The sequence below is a fragment of the Anabrus simplex genome, chromosome 2, assembly GCF_040414725.1.
Source record: "Anabrus simplex isolate iqAnaSimp1 chromosome 2, ASM4041472v1, whole genome shotgun sequence".
In the NCBI taxonomy this organism is placed as follows: Eukaryota; Metazoa; Arthropoda; class Insecta; order Orthoptera; family Tettigoniidae; genus Anabrus; species Anabrus simplex.
The window spans coordinates 758,693,213-758,709,676 of NC_090266.1; the positions used below are offsets into that span (position 1 = coordinate 758,693,213).

At 39.9% G+C, this 16,464-nt stretch overlaps 1 protein-coding gene across 1 annotated transcript in view; it reads right to left on the reverse strand.

Moving 5' to 3' along the window:
- Positions 1 to 16,464, reverse strand: part of LOC136863100 (neurogenic differentiation factor 4) — a 37,567-nt gene that overhangs the window by 16,958 nt on the left and 4,145 nt on the right. The gene's annotated exons all lie outside the window — the stretch shown is intronic.

Below are 16,464 nucleotides of genomic sequence, written 5' to 3' on the forward strand. Positions count from 1 at the left end.
GGGCTATTTTTTCGAGACGACAATAAATGCAGAGAAGTGATAAGATGACATTTTGAGGCCTTTATTCCATCAGTTAACGGAAGAAGAAAACACGCGTGCGTTGTTTCGATAAGATTCAACCCCTACTCATACAGCAGAATATTCCCTTCTTACAATCTCGGAAGTGTTTGCAGACAAAGTGATCAGTGCTGATCTATTTCCCCCTCGTTCTCCAGATCTAAAAATGTGTGATTTTTACATGTCGGGTAAAATGAAAGAAAAACTGTATCGAACAAATTCTCACACATTGGAGGAATTGGAAGAAAACATTGAGAATGAAATCAGAAACATTACAGTGGCAGAACTCACTTGCGTCAGCTAGAATGTGGTTCCCAGATGTAATGCCTGTATAACTCAGGAAGGACGGCACTTCCAGCATCTTTATAAGGTAAGATGTCATATAAGATTATATACACTCTTAAAGCAGGGCGGCCGCGCGCGACTTAAGTTCCGCTGATGCAGCTGCCGTAGCGCAGAGTACAAACAGCGTGCGTTCGGTCTTAGTTTATATGAGAGACCCTGTATACTAACTATTGTACCTGTCTTCGACAGATCGGTCACATAGGTGTTTCTGGTAAATAGAGAAAAACAATGATTCGCGAATTGAGAGAAAGTAGATCATGCATATGACGGTTTGCGTGTAAAAGGACAGCCTCCTTGGCAAGTAAACTGTTTACCTAGACGTGAGAGTAGTAGGAGATGTGGAATACAATAGCGTTCTGTTAGTGGAAGTCATATCCTCCTACAGGAAAGTCTCAGTATAAACCATATTTTGAGTCTCCTACCACCTGGTACATTCATAAAAAAAATGAATCAGGAGATTTGACTCGAGAGAAAGCAACGAAGAAAAATACAGATCCACCCCTTCCAGTACCAGTTAGGATACCAGCCTCAATGACATTCCTTTGTAATGTCCTTGTTCTTAGGCGAGTACCGTTCACAATTCCGGTGCTTTTAGGTCCCTCGAAAGCATTACCGGTACTCTTGTTTTTAATGTAGTTTAATGTGCTCCCAGGTCAGATGCAGAAAGAGAATCGAGGAACCCCACTAGATGACGAACTATATTGTCGTTCTTTCAGTAGCGGCTGGTGGTATCTGAAGCTGGGTGTTGCACCAAAATTTTCAGTGTCACATTTTTATAGCTTACAGAAATAACAAAAACTCTATTATCGTTAAGTAATGAACTACATTCCTGCAATATATCTGGCAATTGCAACCCAGGAAATAAGAGGCTAAATATACACTGTAACTACAGTTACTGTTAATAATAATGTGATTGGTTTTACGTCCCACTAACGACTTTTTACGGTTTACGGAGACGCCGAGGTGCCGGAATTCTTTACATACCAGTAAATCTACCGACACGAGGCTGACGTATTTGAGCACCTTCAAATACCACTGGACTGAGTCAGGATCGAAACTGCCACGTCGGGGTCAGAAGGCCAGCGCCTCAATCGACTGAGCCACTCAGCCTGGCACAGTTACTTTTGCCTCACTTGAATTGAAAATTGAACATCCTGTTTTTCATGGAAGCAAGATGTTGGTAATATTGTGGGTGGTCTGGTATGGCGTGGAACAGAAATTACCCAGCAAGTTGGCCGTGCGGTTAGGGTCGCGTAGCTGTAAGCTTGCATTCGGGTTTTCCGCGGTTTCCCATTTTTACACCAGGCAAATGCTGTGGCTGTGCCTTAATTAAAGCCACGGTCGCTTCCTTGCAACTCCTACCCCTTTCTTATCCCATCGTCGCCGAAAAACTTATCTGCGTTGGTGCAACGTAAATGAAATTTGTAAATTTCAAAAATGGAAACGAATTACCTTTTGCGAGAGGAGAGAAAGTAGGAATGAAGTAATCTCCGCAAAGTGGCGCAATCTAACGGGGACATTTGGAGCTATTTCTCGGCAGGGGACTTGCTGGTCTCCAGCAACTCCCTGAGACCGATACTGGCGAGCATGCTACCTGATGCTCGTCCCTGCTGAGCTACATTGCCTAGCGCTGTCCACTTGGGAGTTGCCGTAGAAAAGTAAACCCCCTGAGATTGATTAGAAGCCAGCAGCGTTTGTTGGTCCGTTATGAAACGTTATTACAGCGAACCACCGAAGATGGTTATTGTAACATATTTTTGAATTCATGTTAGGTTTATTAAACTAAAACATTAGAAAAAAGACGACAAATGAAGTGAAAAATGATCGGGAGTTGTGCAACCCTGCAACAATACCACGCACCGCTCCTGCGTTCTTTACGACCGAGTTAACTGACATGTATTTTCTTTCTTCGTCCGGAATTCTCGCCAAAGTTTTCCCATTTATTTTTGCAACCTCTTCACGTTTTGGAGTCGAAATTGATCGCTCGCAAAGCCATATATTTCAAGCATCATGACTATTGTGAACGTTTTTGAAGAACACCGTCAGTTAAGTTATCCTGCGGCTGGACAATGTAAGCTAGTGATGTAGGAATGGTAATATTATCACCAGAGTTCTATAATGTTCCATTTCCAACTTTCAGTAGTAGCTTATTGAATAACTCTTCTTCCCGACCGCCAAGCTGTACAGTATACACACCCTGGTTGTCACAAAATTTCGCTCAATCGACGGCCATAAGTAGGATTTCTTCAGTGAATTTTGCTTTTCGTGCGCTCTGGTCCCGCCTGTTACAACTGGATGTGTTGTACAGAGTACTGTAGTTATGAACGTGTTATGTACACCCGTCCAGGCTTGCGCTATCTCTTCTATAGAACACAGTTTTTATATTGTGTTTGGCACCGCCACTAAAATTGCTCAGAGTCTGAGTAAAACCAAGGACAAATTGTCCCCACGTTTACATCCTGGGGGATACGAAATTCCCTGTAGTTGCGGTAAGGTATACATCGGCCAAACATGCCGGTCCATTGGTACCCGTATCAAGGAACATGAACGTAATATTCGTCTCAACCAACCAGACCAATCAGCAATAGCTGAGCACGCTCTATCGTCGGGTTATGATGTCATGTTCCAAGATGCTCGAGTTCTTACCTACAGTAGACACTACAGGTCCAGGATTATACGGGAAGCTGTTGAAGTACGTAGAAATCCTAACAATTTCCACAGGGACACTGGCTATCAATTAATACCTGGTTGCCAGCCATTAAGGATTTACGTAGGTAGTTCCCTTCCTTGTCCCTTCACTATTGTTATTTCGTCTTGGTGTTTGCCAAATTCGTACGTTCCTCACCGCCAGATGTTTTATTCCAGCCTTGTGTCAATGTCATACACCTGTCAATGTCACAATGTTACGTACACATGTTATCTGACCCTCTTAGACTGATTCTGATGGTTCGGTCAGCTTCCGCTTCGAACGCTAGCGCTATGCCACGTCCGGGGAGCCATCTGGTGATGAATGAACGTACCATTTCCACTTCTATTGTATCGTCTAAATTTCAAAAAGTAATTGTTTAAGAAGCCTTTCTTGTGAACAGTCGATATTTTCTTCTGATGACGCAGAGCACAGTTCTCTGCGAAAGGTGAAGAATTCCGCCGTATTTTCTTGACACGGCGTAAGCCCAAAAGCCTATACAGTATCATGTCTATAAGTACGGGCCGTGAAAGCATCAATGGCAACAGTAATTTTTAGTTTCAAAAGCTCCGATTACCCACTACTTGAGCTCCTTTGATTTACTGGATTATATGTTATTTCAGTCTTAACATCGTATGTTGAAGTACACCTAAATGATTGTGGTCGACACTGAGTTCATTTATATCTTTTTGTCGGTAATATATTCATTAATTCGCTCACTAGAGCACTGCAATGTATGGTTTTCACTTGCTCGTATTCGTTCCAAGGTCCTGGACTCGATCGGGTTTCCCCCGAGCGGAGAGCGCTTGCAACTATGTTGACGAGCGAACTATGCTCGCGAGAAGGACAATCGCAGGAAACAACGGGCAATCATTTGAAATATTATTAGACAGCCACAAAATAATGGCATAATATTTACGTTTGTCCTGTTTTTCTTTTTTTCTTTCTTTCTGAATTTCTTAATCGTTTTACCCTCCAGGGTTGGTTTTGCCCTCGAACACAGCGGAGTATTCCACCTCTATCACCTCAAGGACAGTGTCCTGGAGCGTAAGACTTTGGTCCGGGTGAATACAACTAGGGAAGAGGTCCAGGACCACGCCAAGGCGGCCTCACCTGCTATGCTGAATGGAGGCCTTGTGGGGGGGGGGGGGGAAGACTGGAAGGGATAGACAAGGAAGCGGCGTATTACAGGCACTGAATCAATGAAAATTAAACATAATTATCATTTTGAACTATACATTTGGATAAAATATATAAGAATTAGAAGTGTGAGCAATGAAATAAAATAGTAAATTGTGTTCCTTCTGCTTGTTCAATTCAGTATGCTTTTCCTAAAATCCTAAAATCAAACCTGTTACTTCCCATAGCCTCAGTAATATTTCTACCACTGAATCTGAAGTGTACTCCCTACTTTCGTCTTTGTCAGAAAATAAACCCACTGGTCCTGATGGTCTCAGTCCTATCTTCCTTAAGAATGCAGCAGCAATTCTTTCATACCCTATTAGCATGATATTCAATCGGTGCTTCTCAGTCGGCTACTTTCCGAGCTTCTGGAAACTTGCTTATATCACACCCGTTCTTAAAGATGGACAGAGGTCGGATATCGCAAATTATCGCCCGGTCTCTATATTACCTGTTTTATCAATCATTTGTGAAAGGATCATCCACCAGCATTTGCTTGCGTTTACAATTCCATATATATCCCCTCAGCAGCATGGTTTCCTTCCTGGAAGTTCCTGCATAACTAACTTGGCTATCCTCCTCCATCATGCCACATCTGCCATCCACGCGGGCTCTCAACTTGATGTATGCTATATCGACATCGCGAAGGCCTTCGATACCATGGATCACACGCTTCTTGCACACAAACTTTCTGTACGGTTTAACGTGCATGGGAGATTTCTAGCTCTAATTAATAGCTTTCTGAGCGAAAGACTACAGCGCGTGGTCCTTGATGGATGCAGTTCTTCTCCCACCACCACCCTCTCTGGTGTCCCACAGGGCAGTGTCGTAAGTCCACTTTTTTTTGCCATGTTTATTGATGACCTTATCGATACTGTTTCCCACCATTCATGTGAAATTCTTCTCTTTGCAGATGATTGTAAAATCTTCAAGCAGATCGATTCTCCTACAGATAAAATCCAATTGCAAAATGCACTTGATTCACTGTCAGGTTGGTGTACTACATGGCGTCTTAAACCTCATCCCGCCAAGTGTTCCACCATTTCGTTCACACTTCGTAAATACCCTCTTCTACAAGAATATCACCTACTGAACCAACCGATTGCTCTTGTTGACAATCAAAAAGACTTAGGAGTGCAATTTGACAGTAAATTGTTGTTTGACTCGCACATAAACAGGGTTACCTCACGTGCTATGTCACTCCTTGGTTTAATTTACAGGTTTTCTGACAGCACAGATGTAAACGCACTCAGAGCATTGTACGTTTCCTGTATCTATATAAATAAAATTGTAGGGGGTCCGCTGTCTGTAATTTCTTTTGTTTTGCCAATTTTTCAGATATTTATCCGTTTTAGGTCAACTCAAGACCGAATCGGTGGTTTTTACGTTTCGTGTCCGTTTGTTTGTCTGTTTGTCTGTTTGTCTGTCTGTCTGTTTGTCTGTTTATCTGTTCCACCATCACGTCGAAACGGCTGGATAGATCTCAACCAAACTTCACATTTAGAGTATACTCATCCCGGGGAAGGTTTCGATATGCATATTGTTTTAAAATCTTTGATTACACGGGGGGTTTATAGGAAAACCAGAATGGTTTTTCCACCATCACGTCGAAACGGCTGGATAGATCTCAACCAAATTACATATTTAGAGTATACTCATCCCAGGGAAGGTTTCGATATGCATATCATTTTAAAATCTTTGAATACACGGGGGGTTTATAGGAAAACCAGAATGGTTTCTCCACCATCACGTCGAAACGGCTTGATAGATCACAACCAAACATCATATTTAGAGTACACTCATCCCGCGGAAGGATTTGATATGCATATCATTTTAAAATCTTTGAATAGACGGGGAGTTTATAGGAAAACCTGAATGGTTTTTCCACCATCATTTCGAAACGGCTGGATAGATCTCAACTAAACTTCATATTTAGAGTATACTCCTCCCGGGGAAGGTTTCTGTATGCATATTATTTTAAAATATTTGAATAGACGGGGGGTTTACAGGAAAACAGAATGGTTTTCCTCCATTTTCTCTTATGCTATTGATTTTATGTAAACTTAGTTTACCGTACGTGAAACGTCTCTTCATTATAAACAACTTTCGTTATGTTCATAATTTACCTTAATTTACAATTTTCCGCTGGTATCATGCTCTGCATTGAGTGACCGACAGACTGACAACGAACCTACAGGTTACCATGGCAACGTCTCTGACTGCATGCCAGCAGGGAAGTAACGTATTACCATTTTCCTCATCATGCTTTTAAATTCGTGGTTGTTCCTCGGGTAGAAGGCAAGAGAGGCGTCAATCGGCCTATCTGCGGGATATTGGTGGAATATCGTTGGATGTTATAACCGCCCTCGAAGAGATTAGGTAATAACACCATTAGTCATCTTCTTATTATTTGTTTACCTAGGAATCACTGGATCTAAATTTCTCCTCTGTTACCGCTTTATTATATCCATAACACACACTAGCATAATTTATTGAGGGGATTTGATTTTCCAATACGTTAACTTGGCATTTACATATTTGTCGTTATCCTGCTGTCCTCAGTTATAATCCATTTTCTACTACTTTCAACTTTCTTAACTGTATTATTTTCTTCCGTATGTACGCGAGTGCTACAAACTACTGGATGTATTTCCACCAAGACTCATATTTAGAATACACCTGTCCTTGATAGGTTTTAGGGAAAATATTGTTTCAAAATCCCTGAACTGACTGGGGGTTTATACGAAACCGAAACAGTAATTTTGCACTTCCACAAAATATACACAACCAACGTTAATTTAAATCTACCTGTCTTGGTAGAAATTAATTTATAAACCTTTTTTCTCATGTGCATCATTTCGATACGAGGATTAATAAGGGAGATATCATTAACGGACCGTTTTTCTGTATAAGTCCCATCGGACTTAACCCACGAGCGGGTGCGTGTAAAGCGTATTCCTTACAACTTGAAAACTACTGAAGACATTCGAACCAAAATTTATATTTAGCATCCACCTGTCCAAAGGTAGGTTTTAAACGTAAATAACATTTCATGTTCCGGAATGGACTGGCGGTTTATAGGGAACCGAAATGGTGATTTTACTCTTCCACAATATATACAGAACAAGACCAACCTAACTGGAAATCGACCAAACGTGATGGAATTCCACCTCTAAACCTTTTTCTTCATGTGCATTTTTCATAAATGGTCACTTTTGCAGGTTAAGTCCAGCGGACATAGCCCAAAAGGTGTTTTAGATGGAGCAGATTCCTTATCTATATAAATCAAATCGTAACGACTGTGTGCCTCTACACTGACTATTTTGGCGAAATTTTCGTACAGCATTCCGTTATAAGGGGTAATAATGATCATCTCCATAGTTTTTGGTTTAGTTTCCTGAAAGTCCTAATTTTTATCCGCCTCGCCCAAAATCCAGATTGCGGCATAATCTGCCAGAAGAAAAAGAAGATAATTGAAATTTGACAAAATTATACGTTTTCGCCTGTAACGAACGGAATACATCCCAGATCATTACATTTTTCACTTTTTATCCCCGAAGAATATCGAAATATGCAGGCAATTTTAATGATGGTGCAGATCTTCGGAAATTCCTATCACATAACGGATTGCACAATCTCCGTTCAATTTGGAATGATCTACAACCTTGGTTTTTGACTTTTGCCGTATCTGTATCCCATTTACGTTTGATTTTTCTCTATTAATCGATGTTAAGTCAATTTGGAATTTTCACATGCATAATTCATACTTTCAGTTACATATATGAAATACAGAATCATCATACTCTTCACGAAAATTGGCCCACCCAGTAGGCATATGTGAGCCAAATGCTATGTATGTAGCTGTCACATAATTATCCGAAAGGTAATTTAATGTGAGATAATCTTACCAAACCTATACCCTGTTCCATGTTTCTAACTCAATCTGACCCAAGAATAGATGACATATCATAGGACCAGCCATTTAGGCCACTAAATCCGGCGTGTCTTATGGTATAATCCTTTGTCGATATGACGTACGTTTAGTAGCAGTTAATCTGTAAATGAAGGTCTTCAATATTGTAAACACGCATATACTTTCGTATGTCGATCTATATATATTCACTGATGTCGATTTTTAGCTATCGAGAAAGGGTGGGTCTGATATTGTAATCAGTACTCCCCACACCGACTTTGACTGGCAGTAGGAAAGGGTTCCTTCTCCAACTCATGTGTAACTGCCATTAGTACGGAAGGCCTACAATTGTAATGAATAGTTCCCTTCTCGATTTGACTTGCAGAAGGCAAGTGAGCATGCAGTTTTGTTTATAACTCCCCTACCCGATTGTGTTTGGCAGTAGGCAAGGGTGCCCGCCATTATAAAGCAATGTCCTCATCTAAAATGTGACTGGCATTAGGCATAGTGGCCCGCTATTTTGATGGAAACTCACCAACTTGGTGTGACTGGCAGTAAGGTAGCTGGAAGTAGGAAAATGGACCTGGCATTATAATGATAACTGCACAACTCAACTTCGAGTGATAGTAGGGTAATTGCCTGCCATTATAATAAAAACTCCTCAACTGTAATCTGTCTGGAAGTAGGAAAGGGGGCTGCCATTTTAACGATACTCCCCAAATCGATTCTGTCCGCGTAGTTGGCAATGGGGCCTGCAATTATAATGTAAACTTCCCAACTCGATTGTGAATGGCAGTAGACAAGTGAGCCTGCCGTTATATCACAAATACATAACAAACTTTTTACATTGGAAACAACGTACGGGGACCTCCCCATGCTCTTTCTCGGATAACGCTAAGAGACATGCAATTTTAAAACAATATTACTTACTGCAAGTACACTATTTACGTCCATATTCGAATACAATGTAGAATACCGTAGCGAAGCACGGGTACATTCGCTAGTCTATATAAATAAAATTGTAGGGGGTCCGCTGTCTGTAATTTCTTTTGTTTTGCCAATTTTTCTGATATTTATCCGTTTTAGGTCAACTCAAGACCGAATCGGTGTTTTTTACGTTTCGTGTCTGTTTGTTTGTCTGTTTGTCTGTTTGTCTGTCTGTTTGTCTGTTTGTCTGTTCCACAATCACGTCGAAACGGCTGGATAGATCTCAACCAAACTTCATATTTAGGGTATACTCATCCCGGGGAAGGTTTCTATATGCATATCATTTTAAAATCTTTGAATACATGGGGTGTTATAGGAAAACCAGAATGGTTTTTCCACCATCACATCGAAACGGCTGGATAGATCTCAACCAAACTTCATATTTAGAGTATACTCATCCCGCGGAAGGTTTCGATATGCATATCATTTTAAAATCTTTGAATAGACGGGGGATTTATAGGAAAACCATAATGGTTTTTCAACCATCACGTCGAAACGGCGGGATAGATCTCAGCCAAACTTCATATGTAGAGTATACTCATCCCGAGGAAGGTTTCGATATGCATATCATTTTAAAATCTTTGAATAGACGGGGGGTTTATAGGAAAACCAGAATGATTTTTCCACCATCACGTCGAAACGGCTGGATAGATATCAGCCAAACTTCATATTTAGAGTATACTCATCCCGGGAAGGTATCGATATGCATATCATTTTAAAATCATTGAATACACGGGGTGTTTATAGGAAAACCAGGATGGTTTTCCTCCATTTTCTCTTATACTATTGATTTTCTGTAAACTTCGTTTACCGTACGTGAAACGTCTCTGCATTATAAATAACTTTCGTTATGTTCATAATTTGCTTTACTCTACACATGACGGAAAAATTTACAATTTTCTGCTGGTATCATGCTCTCCATTTAGTGACCGACAGACTGACAACGAACCTACAGGTTACCATGGCAACGTCTCTGACTGCATGCCAGTAGGGAAGTAACGTATTGCCATTTTCCTCATCATGCTTTTAAATTCCTGGCTGTTCCTTGGGTAGGTGGCAAGAGAGGCGTCAATCGGCCCATCTGCGGGATATTGGCGGAATATCGTTGGATGTTATAACCGCCCTCGAATAGATTAAGTAATAACACCATTAGTCATCTTCTTATTATTTGTTTACCTAAGAATCACTGGACCTAAATTTCTTCTCTGTTACCGCTTTATTATATCCATAACTCGCACTAGCATAATTTATTGAGAGGCATTTGATATTCCAATATATTCACTTGGCATTTACATATTTGTCGTTATCCGGCTGTCCTCAGTTATAACCCATTTTCTATTACTTTCAACTTTCTTAACTGCATTATTTTCTTCCTTAATTACGCCGTATGTACGCGAGTGCTACAAACTACTGGATGTATTTCCACCAAGACTCATATTTAGAATACACCTGTCCTTGATAGGTTTTAGGGCAAATATTGTTTCTAAATCCCTGAACTGACTAGGGGTTTATACGAAACCGAAACAGTGATTTTGCACTTCCACAAAATATACACAACCAAACTTAATGGAAATCTACCTACCTTGGTAGAAATTAATTTCTAAATCTTTTTTCTCATGTGCATCATTTCGATACGAGGATTAATAAGGGAGATATAATTAACGGACCGTTTTTCTGTACAGGTCCCATCGGACTTGACTCACGAGCGGGTGCGTGTAAAGCGTATTCCTTACAACTTGAAAACTACTGAAGACATTCGAACCAAAATTTATATTTAGCATCCACCTGTCCAAAGGTAGGTTTTACACGTAAATAACATTTCATGTTCCGGAATCGACTGGCGGTTTATAGGGAACACAAATGGTGATTTTACTCTTCCACAGTATATACAGAACAAGACCAACCTGACTGGAAATCGAACAAACGTGATGGAATTCCACCTCTAAACCTTTCTTTTCATGTGCATTTTTTCGTCAGGAGGATTAATAAGGGAGATAACATGAATGGTCAGTTTTGCAGGTTAAGTCCAGCGGACATAGCCCAAAAGGTGGTTTACATGGAGCAGATTCCTTAACTATATAAATGAAATCGTAACGACTGTGTGCCTCTACACTGACTATTTTGGCGGTATTTTCGTACAGCTTTCCGTTTAAGGGGTAATAATGACCATGTCCATAATTTTTGGTTTAGTTTCCAGAAAGTCCTAATTTTTACCCGCCTCGCCCAAAATCCAGATTGCGGCATAATCTGCCAGAAGAAAAAGAAGATAATTGAAATTTGACAAAATTATACGTTTTAGCCTGTAACGAACGGAAAACAACCTAGATCATTAAATTTTTAACTTTTTATCCCCGAAGAATATCGAAATATGCAGGCAATTTTAATGATGGTGAACACCTTCGGAAATTCCTATCACATAACGGATTACACAATCTCCGTTCAATTTGGAATGATCTACAACCTTGGTCTTATGACTTTTTGCCGTATCTGTATCCCTTTTACGTTTGATTTTTCTCTATTAATCGATGTTAAGTCAATTTGGAATTTTCACATGCATAATTCATACTTTCAATTACTTATATGAAATACAGAATCATCATACTCTTCACGAAAATTGTCCCACCCAGTAGGCATATGTGAGCCAAATGCTATGTATGTAGCTGTCACATAATTATCCGAAAAGTAATGTAATGTGAGATAATCTTACAAAACCTTTACCCTGTTCCACGTTTCTAACTCAATCTGACCCAAGGATAGATGACATATCATAGGACCAGCCATTTAGGCCACTAAATCCGGCGTGTCTTATGGTATGATCTTTTCTCGATATGACGTACGTTTAGTAGCAGTTTATCTGTAAATGAAGGTCTTCAATATTGTAAACACGCATATACTTTTGTATGTCGATCTATATATATTCACTGATGTCGATTTTTAGCGATCGAGAAAGGGTGGGTCTGATATTGTAATCAGTACTCCCCACACCGACAATGACTGGCAGTAGGAAAGGGTTCCTTCTCCAACTCCTGTGTAACTGTCATTAGTAAGGAACGCCTACAATTGTAATGAATAGTTCCCTTCTCGATTTGACTTGAAGAAGGCAAGTGAGCATGCAGTTTTGTTTAAAACTCCCCTACCCGATTGTGTTTGGCAGTAGGCAAGGGTGCCCGCAATTAGAAACAAATGTCCTCATCTAAAATGTGACTGGCATTAGGCATAGTGGCCTGCTATATTGATGGAAACTCACCAACTTGGTGTGACTGGCAGTAAGCTGGCTGGCAGTAGGAAAATGGGCCTGGCATTATAATGATAACTGCACAACTCAATTTCGAGTGATAGTAGGGTAATTGCTTACCATTATAATAGAAACTCCTCAACTGTAATCTGTCTGGAAGTAGGAAAGGGGCTGCCATTTTAACGAAAACTCCCCAAATCGATTCTGTCCGCGTAGTAGGCAATGGGGCCTGCAATTATAATATAAACTTCTCAACTCGATTGTGAATGGCAGTAGGCAAGTGAGCCTGCCGTTATATCACAATTCCGTAACAAACACTTTACACCGGGTGAGTTGGCCGTGCGCGTAGAGGCGCGCGGCTGTGAGCTTGCATCCGGGAGATAGTAGGTTCGAATCCCACTATCGGCAGCCCTGAAAATGGTTTTCCGTGGTTTCCCATTTTCACACCAGGCAAATGCTGGGGCTGTACCTTAATCAAGGCCACGGCCGCTTCCTTCCAACTCCTAGGCCTTTCCTATCCCATCGTCGCCAAAAGACCTATCTGTGTCGGTGCGACGTAAAGCCCCTAGCAAAAAAAAAAAAACACTTTACATTGGAAACAACGTACGGGGACCTCCCCATGCTCTTTCTCGGATAACGCTAAGAGACATGCAATTTTAAAACAATCTTATTTACTGCATGTACACTATTTACTTCGATATTCGAATAGAATGTAGAATACCGTAGCGAAGCACGGGTACATTCGCTAGTCTTACCTATTGTTGAATACGCCTCTCCAGTTTGGTCCATTTCTGCTTCTTCAAACCTCAGCCACCTTGACCGTGTACAATCTTTTTCCTGTGCTATCGTCAGAGCCAGGGTCACTGCATCTCGCAACCTAAGCACTATCCAAGTGCTTGGGAAACTGAAACCCAAGACTCTTTCTACTCGGAGGAAAGTAGCCGACTTAAAGCTGCTTTACAAAGCAGCTAATGGTCTATTTAGGTCTCCAGATTTAGCTTCCTTATTGCCCCTCCATGTCCCATCCCGTAGTACCAGAATTAAGACCCTATTCCATATTCCTTACTCCCGGGTTTCTCTCATCCAAAGGTCCCTTTATGTACGTATTCCAGCAATGTTTAATACATTATCTATCAACAACAACCTAGACATCTTCGTAACGTTTCCTTCCTTCTGTCATGATATTTCTCATATAACTTAATTTTCCTTCTTGTTCTTTCCTGTTCTGCTCCTGTATTTACTGTAAATGTATTTTTCTTCGTTAATGTCGTTGTTTATGTAAATATGTATTATATATGATTGTACAGTTTTTACTGTGTACATTTGTATCTTTTGTAAATGTTTATATATCTTTTATTTTAGATTCATATCTATTGTACATAGCTAGGATCTTTGTAATTCGGCGTTATGCTGTTGCTGATCTTGAATAAATAAATAAATAAATAAATAAATAAATAAATAAATAAATAAATAAATAAATAAATAAATAAATAAATAAATAAATAAATAAATAAATAAATGTCTTAAATGTCTTATATTTTGCTTGCCGTTGCACTTGTTGAAACATATGTACTACTAGCAAGATACCCGTCCTTCGCTACGGTATTATACTGAAATTTATAATTGAATGCTTAACACTTTAAATATAATCCCCCAAAATTCGTGATCAAACTCGTTTTGTGAGAGAATGCGCCAAAATTCGCAATCTGACCCGTTTTCTGAGAAATTACGGCAACGTTCCTCCCATTTTCAAATCTTTCTTTCCAGAAATCGATTTCGTACTTCCCGGGCTAGGTCCAAGTATTCCACCCGGTGAGTTGGGTCCCTAAATCCTTGCCATCTTTTCCTATAAGCATTTTTAATATGGATCAAATCATTAAGGAGATCCAGCGAGGTGTCTTCTTGGGTGCCTTGGCGGTACTGATTCCGCGTCCGGACTGCATTCGTAGTCATTACCCGTCCAAGACACGTTTCCAGCGCGGTCCGCACATTTTGACGACGGTCCAAAACATTATTAGGCCTATTATTATTATTATTATTACTATTATCGTTATTATTGTTATTTTTATTATTATTAATATTAATGTTATTATGGACCGCACAGCAAGATGCAAGACCGCTACTTGTCGGTAAATTACATCTGTTGCCATTGTCATTGCTGACAATGTGACCAGCACCATTGTCGCGCGCAGGCAAGTGCGCGGGATTTCTGGTGATACGAATGACATACGTCCGTGCATTACTGACCTTACTATAGAGGTGAACAATTGCAAGGAAAATCTCATTCCTATCGTTCATTTCAAATGTGTTTAAATTTTTATTTATATGCCAGGAGAATCTACTGTAATCTAAGAAAGTGGTCCAAGGGAAAAGATGGCTCTTTAAAGCGAACCCAGGAAAGATTAAAAATGATTGGTTTATGATCAGAATAAGTACATTGAAAATCCACAGCCTGTTTCCAGTCATTCGACCTGGTCAGGAATGGAATGAATGAAGCCCCCATGTAGCGGCGACGATAGGAATCGTGCCGGCTGGCGAAGCCTGTCGCACTCTTCTGGGGAAATGATTGATTAATGACAAATGGAATGAAATGATATTGGAGAGTGTTGCTGGAATGAATGATGACAGGGAAAACCGGAGTACCCGGAGAAAAACCTGTCCCGCCTCCGCTTTGTCCAGCACAAATCTCACATGGAGTGACCGGGATTTGAACCACGGAACCCAGCGGTGAGAGGCCGGCGCGCTGCCGCCTGAGCCATGGAGGCTCCTTGTAAGTACATTATGAACAGTAAAATCAATTGGCCTCACTTCCTTTTTCACCCCACCGTTAAGTTGATTTACCCCCCCCCCCCTCCCTCCACCCTGAAAAAGAAGAAGGCGTGTTTCTTTATGTTTAAAGGAGATTCCAAATACCAATGTTCACGTCTGTTACCTTCAGTTTTGGGATATAAATATACCCATAAACATAATTAACTTTTTTCATTTCCTTTTACACGTCCCCTCCCCTTAACTGAATTTTCCAGCAAAAAATACTTGTCTATTTAATAGTAAAGTATCTTCTAAATACCAATTATCACGACTCTGACATCTTCAGTTTTTGAGATATGTGTCCTCATGAAAAGAATTCAACTCCCTTTCATTCCCGGCCCCCAAGATGTTGCCCCCCCCCCACAAAGCGCGTTTTTCTTTGTCTTTAAAGGAGATCCAAATACCAATTTTCATGTCTGTAACAACTTTAGTTTTTATTAGATGTAAGTATCCGCATAAAATTAGTTCAATTAATTTTTCAAATCTTTCAAATCCCCCCCTTCATTGGAATTTTCGAGAATACGTGTTTCTTTACTTTTAAAGCAGATTCCAAATACCAAATTTCACGTCTGTAACATCTTCAGTTTTGAGATATCAGTGTCCTAATTAAAAGAATTCAACACCATTTTCAGTACAGTAATTTTACCCCTCCACCCAAGTAGTTTTCCGAAAACTAAAAATGCACGTTTCTTTATTTTAATAGAGATAAAAAATACCAATTTTTACTTCTGAAACGTTACGTTTTTGAGATATACTGTAAAATTTTCATTTTAAATTTTCACCCCCTTTTCAGTTCCCCTTAAGTGGAGTCTCCAGTTTTACAGGATGTTCCAAATATCAGTTTTTACGTCTGTAACATTTTACGTTTCTGAGATATACTGTAGATATTATCGTTCTAAAAATTAACCGCAATTTGTCACTCCTGTTTAACCCACATTAATTGGATTTTCCAAAAAAAAAACCAAAAAATACTTGCTTCTTTATTTTTAAAGGAGATCTCAAATACCAATTTTCAGCTGTGTAATATCTTCAGTTTCTGAAATGTAATTAGCCTCATTAAAGGCATTCAACCACTTTTTCACCCCTTTTCATCCCTCCTATTGGGAGTTTCGGAAGACAAAAAAATACGTATTCTTTATTTTTAAAGGAGATTCTAAAAGCCAATTTTTACTTCTGTAAACGTTTAAAGTTTTCAGATATAGATACAACTCATTTAAAAAATTCACTACCATTTTCACCATCCCATTAATT